A 6,105-nucleotide genomic window follows, 5' to 3' on the forward strand; every position below is an offset into this window, starting at 1 on the left:
AACAATGGCAAAGAAACCCGTAGGTAACATGGATGTTGAAGAGCTAATGTATATTATGAAAACAACCATGAATACTTTGTTAGAGGAAAAATTAGAAAGTCTTCCAACAAAAAAGGATATCGAAGATATCAAATCAGGCATAGCTTCAACAAACGCGGAATTGGCAGACCTTAGAGCTGAAAACAGCATACTGAAACAGGAAATAGAAGAGTTAAGGAACAGCAGAGAAGAAGATGCAAATACAATACGGTGGCTGGAATACCAAATTAAAAACACCAAATTGCTATTCAAAGGTATAACATTTGAAAAAACGGCAATTGATTCTGTTCTGAAGATCTGTACGGAAAAACTACATATAACACCAAAAATACTTAGGGCGCATACTGTTGCCCAATATAAAGGCAAACAAACTATTATTGCAGAATTTGATTCGGATATGACTGTCGCGCAAGTATTGGGAGCAACTAGAAACTTGATAGGCACAGATGTATCGGTTTATAGAGACTTAAACCCCAGTCGGCGCAGAAACAAAATGAAAATGCTAGCTCTCAAGAAGCAAATATTACAAGCGAGCAAAAAACACAAGGTTATCGTGAGAGACGATAAATTGAAAATAATGGACAAATGGTTCTCGTGGAACTCTCAAAACGTTCTTGTAAGCGGGAACAAGCCCGCAGAAGCTATACTAATTGATCTTTATGCAGATGAAATAAATACCACTATCATAGAGCAAATGCTAAACCAAGCTAGATCAAAAAACTAAGTCCGCCAGCTTCTGGGACAGTACAAGAAGCTGCAGAAATAAATTGTTTAAATAATTTGAAAATAGTTTCTTATAATATACACGGTTTTGAAAATAAATATTTGTATCCAACATTTTTCAATTACCTGATGTCTTTTGAAGTTATTTTGCTCCAAGAAACACACCTCATAGAGGAAAAATCAAAAAATGCCGAAAAATTTTTCCCAGGATATGATATAAGTTGGTTATATGCAAAAAGATGTACCAGATTTGGTCGAGCAATAGGGGGTCTAATGTTGGGAGTTAAGAGGACAATTATCCAGAAAGGCATGAAATATTCCTTTAACCGCCAAGATGAACTACTAACTATTAAAATCAGCTGGTATCAAGAAGAAATCACTCTTATTCCAGTTTACCTCAGAGGGGCGAATTGGGCAAATGAATTTGCAAACTTAAAAAAATATATACATGAACTCGAAGATACTAATCTAATCGTAATTGGAGATATCAATGCCAGAATCGGAGAATTGCAGCAAAGCAACCATATGGAGATCGAAAGCGGGTTTTCAGCTGGGAAAGAAATCCGGAAATCTAAAGACAAATTAGCTGATTGGAAAGGGAAGGCGTACATTGAGTACTGCAATGACATTGGTTTGTTTCTTCTGAATGGGCGAACTGAAGGCGATGAACAAGGAAATTTCACATTTATAAATTCGGTAGGCTCTTCGGTCATTGATCTCTGTGCGGTCTCCAGCGCCATTTTGGAAAATGTTGATAGTTTTCGAGTAGAGGAAATGCCGTGGTCAGATCACTTACCTATCGCCCTACAGCTAAAAATACATTCCTTACAACACAATTATTGCAAGCTAAGCCTACTCCCGCAATTAATATGGAATCAGCAAAACAAAAACATATATCGAAACAAGCTTAACGCAAATTTGGAAAGAATTAATGAGCGAGAAACTGTGGTTGGTATCAAAGACCTAAATAACATTATCAAGGCGTCATCAGAAAAAAAACCCCCAAAGCATTCACTCTTAAAAAAAAATCCTTGGTTTAATCTTAGTTGTTATTGGGCCCAGAGAAAAGCATATAAATGCTTAAATAAATACCGAAAGTCAAACACAATACAGCATAAAAATGAATATATACAAGCTAAGAAAAAATTAAGAGAAGTTTGTCTATCGGCTAAGCATGCATATTATGACCGTTTGTCTATCAAAATTCAAAGGACAAACTGCACAAAGGAATGGTGGAATTTAGCAAAAAAGATTAATAACAAGGAACATAGAATTGGAAACGCTATAACACCAGAAATGTTCAGAGACTATTTCTGCGACCTTCTGAATCCTACTCAAATGTCTCAAGACATACAGTACGCGAAACCGCTAATTTTTGATGCATATCTAGATAGAGAAATCACAGTAACAGATATACAACATGTCTTAGGTAGAGTAAAACCTCATAAAGCTCCTGGTGACGACAGGATTCCATATGAGTTCTATGTGAACGCATCAGAGCAATTCCTTGTTGAAGTGGCGCGAGTTTTTACAAACTTCTATGACAACAGCATTATTGATGAGTCGCTGATAAGATCTATAATTTACCCAATTCATAAAAAAGGAAATATAAATGATCCTTGTAATTATAGAGCTATATCGTTTATGAACACAGCTGCAAAAATTCTGATGGGCATCCTGAATTATAGGCTCACGTCATGGGTTGAAGAAAACCAAATAATGGAAGAATATCAGGCAGGGTTCCGGAAAAATTACTGCACAGCGGACAATGTGTACAACATAGTTGCAATAGTAAGTTTAAAATTAGCGGAAAAGAAGAAAGTCTATGCATTTTTTGTTGACTTCCGAGCAGCTTTCGACAAGGTCTGCAGAAAATCATTGATATACAAGCTTTATCTTAACCGAGTCTCATCCAAATTTATAAATATGATAGAAGCCATTTACCAAAACACAAAATGCACAATATGGAACGGAGAAGAACTCTCACAGGATTTCGAAACAGTGTCTGGTGTTAAACAAGGCTGCCTTCTTTCGCCACTTCTCTTTGCTTTATACCTAAATGACCTGCATGAACATCTAGAAGGAGGTATTGATGTAGAAGGAAAAAACGTTCGTGTATTAATGTACGCGGACGATATTGTAATATTGTCGGGTGACATAAATTCCCTTCAAAACATGATCATCAACCTGGAAGAATACTGCAAACTATGGAATATGGAACTAAATATGTCCAAGTCAAAGATAATGGTTTTCAGAAATGGAGGGCGATTGTCAGACAGGGAAAAATGGTTCTACAAAGGACAAGAGATTGAGATTGTCTCCGAATATACATACCTTGGAGTTGTACTGACCCCAAGACTAAGCTTTAAGCGACATGTCAGTAGTCGAATTACACAAGCAAAAGCGGCGATAAATTCTACGTGGAAAAACTTCCTTCAAAAAAATAATATAAACCTTGAAATGAAATGGAAACTTTTTCAAGCAGTTTGTCGGTCAATTCAAGGATATGCAGCCCAAGTTTGGGGATTTGGATGCTTTGACGAAGTGGACAAGCTACAAAGATACTTCCTGAAGCGAATCCTGAAGTTACCAGAAAGCACCCCAAATTATGCAATAGACATTGAAACGAACGTGGAAAGCGGCCATATGTATACCTTACAATTGCATCTTAACTATATATATAGCACGATGTTTAAATACGATAGTAATCGTTTACCAAATTTTCTAACCAAATTAATATTATCAAAAAATATATTTTGGGCAAAGTCAATTAACGATCAATTGGTGGAAATGGAGGAAACTCCAATTACCAACGACACACCGGAACACACCTGGCTATCAACCTTTATGCGCCTTACTTTAAAACTGAAGAAAGCAAGTAAACTCAGTAATATTGAAAGGGCAAGAGAAAGTGACACTAGGATATACAAATATCTAGATTATACACGCTGCCTATCGTACATGAATGGCTGCTATACTCAATCGGAGATAACATGGATTTTAAAAGCGAGATGCGATTTGATTTATTTAAACGGCAGTACAAACGGAGCTACTGAAGAAAACGCACTATGCACACTCTGCAATCTCCGGGAGCTGGAAAACCTAAATCACTTCCTTGGAAACTGTCCTATTCTGAGAGAAATCAGAGATCGAGTGTTTGGAAAACCATTCCTAACGCATACCGAAATTATTGAAATACTTGATGGAAACCAAATAGATGACTGGCCAAAACTTATCTCATACCTGAAGTCTGCGACTCAATATCGTAAACTTATAATAAATGAATATCGATAATATTATGAATTATGTAATGTTACTAGCACCGGCTCACGACAACATTGTCACAGCCGTAAAATCTTTTTTCAGACTAATATTCACAAAATTTAGAAATGTAAAATAATGTAAATTGTATTAAGCTCTCGAATTTATCTGAATAAAGATACCTTACTACTACTACCATTTCCAACAAATCAAATCAAATTGGGTAATAATCGAAACAAAATTTTAGCCCCTCCAAGCACCCCGCTAGCTTCATTCATATTATTAAAATTATTATCAATGTTGCTATTACTAAAAAGAAAAGAAAATAATCAATAGAGTTTTGCACTTAAAATGTTGGTAAAAGGTGACGCACGCCACAGAAAATATTTTGCTACAACTTTTTTTCAGTGTATTGCAAATTTTTTCATTTTTTGTTTACTTGAAAGAGCACTCGAAGCATAATTTGCAAAAAAAAATAATTAGTTAGCTGTGCAATGGAGGAAGAGTGTCTTCTTGAGACGAACACTTGATCATATTAGAGCACCTTTCTTCGAGCGCAAAAAAATATCATTATAAGGGGAACAAAAACCTTATATACAACAAGTAAAAGCGTGCTAAGTTCAGCCGGACCGAATCTTATATACCCTCCACCATGGATCGCATTTGTCGAGTTCTTCCCGGAATCTCTTCTTAAGCAAAAAAGGATATAAGCAAAGATTTGCTCTGCTATTAGAACGATATCAAGATATGGTCCGGTTTGGGGGCTCAAGAAAAAAAATAGAGAGATCGATTTATATGGAGCTGTATCGGGCTATAGATCGATTCAGACCATAATAACCACGTATGTTGATGGTAATGAGAGGATCCGTTTTACAATATTTCAGGCAAATCGGATAATAATTGCGACCTCCAGAGGATCAAGAGGTCAAGATCCCAAATCGGTTTATATGACAGCTATATCAGGTTATGAACCGATTTGAACCATACTTGGCACAGTTGTTGGATATCATAACAAAATACTACGTGCAAAATTCATTCCAATCGGATAAGAATTGCGCCCTCTAGAGGCTCAAGAAGTCAAGACCCAAGATCGGTTTATGTGGCAGCTATATCAGGTTATGGACCGATTTGAATCATACATGGCACAGTTGTTGTATATCACAGCAAAATACTACGTACAAAATTTCAGTCAAATCGGATAAGAATTGCGCCCTCTAGAGGCTCAAGAAGTCAAGACCCAAGATCGGTTTATATGGCAGCTATATCAGGTTATGGACCGATTTGAATCATACATGGCACACTTGTTGTATATCACAGCAAAATACTACGTACAAAACTTCATTCCAATTGGATAAGAAATGCGCCCTCTAGAGGCTCAAGAAGTCAAGACCCCAGATCGGTTTATATTGCAGCTATACCAGATTATGAACCGATTTGAACCATACTTAACACAGTTGTTGGATATCACAACAAAACACGTCGTGCAAAATTTCAATCCAATCGGATAAGAATTGCGCACTCTAGAGGCTCAAGAAGTCAAGACCCAAGATCGGTTTATATGCCAGCTATATCAGGTTATGAACCGATTTGAACCATACTTGGCACAGTTGTTGGATATCATAACAAAACGCGTCGTGCAAAACTTCATTCCAATCGGATAAGAATTGCTCACTCTAGAGGCTCAAGAAGTCAAGACCCAAGATCGGTTTATATGCCAGCTATATCAGGTTATGAACCGATTTGAACCATACTTGGCACAGTTGTTGCCTATCATAACAAAACACGTCGTGCTAAATTTCAAGTCAAGACCCAAGATCGGTTTATATGAGAGCTATATGAGGTTATGAACCGATTTGAACCATACTTGGCACAGTTGTTGGATATCACAGCAAAATACTACGTACAAAACTTCATTCCAATTGGATAAGAAATGCGCCCTCTAGAGGCTCAAGAAGTCAAGACCCAAGATCGGTTTATATTGCAGCTATACCAGATAATGAACCGATTTGAACCATACTTGACACAGTTGTCGGATATCACAACAAAACACGTCGTGCAAAATTTCAATCCAATCGGATAAGA

The sequence above is a fragment of the Stomoxys calcitrans genome, chromosome 1, assembly GCF_963082655.1.
Source record: "Stomoxys calcitrans chromosome 1, idStoCalc2.1, whole genome shotgun sequence".
Taxonomy (NCBI): Eukaryota; Metazoa; Arthropoda; class Insecta; order Diptera; family Muscidae; genus Stomoxys; species Stomoxys calcitrans.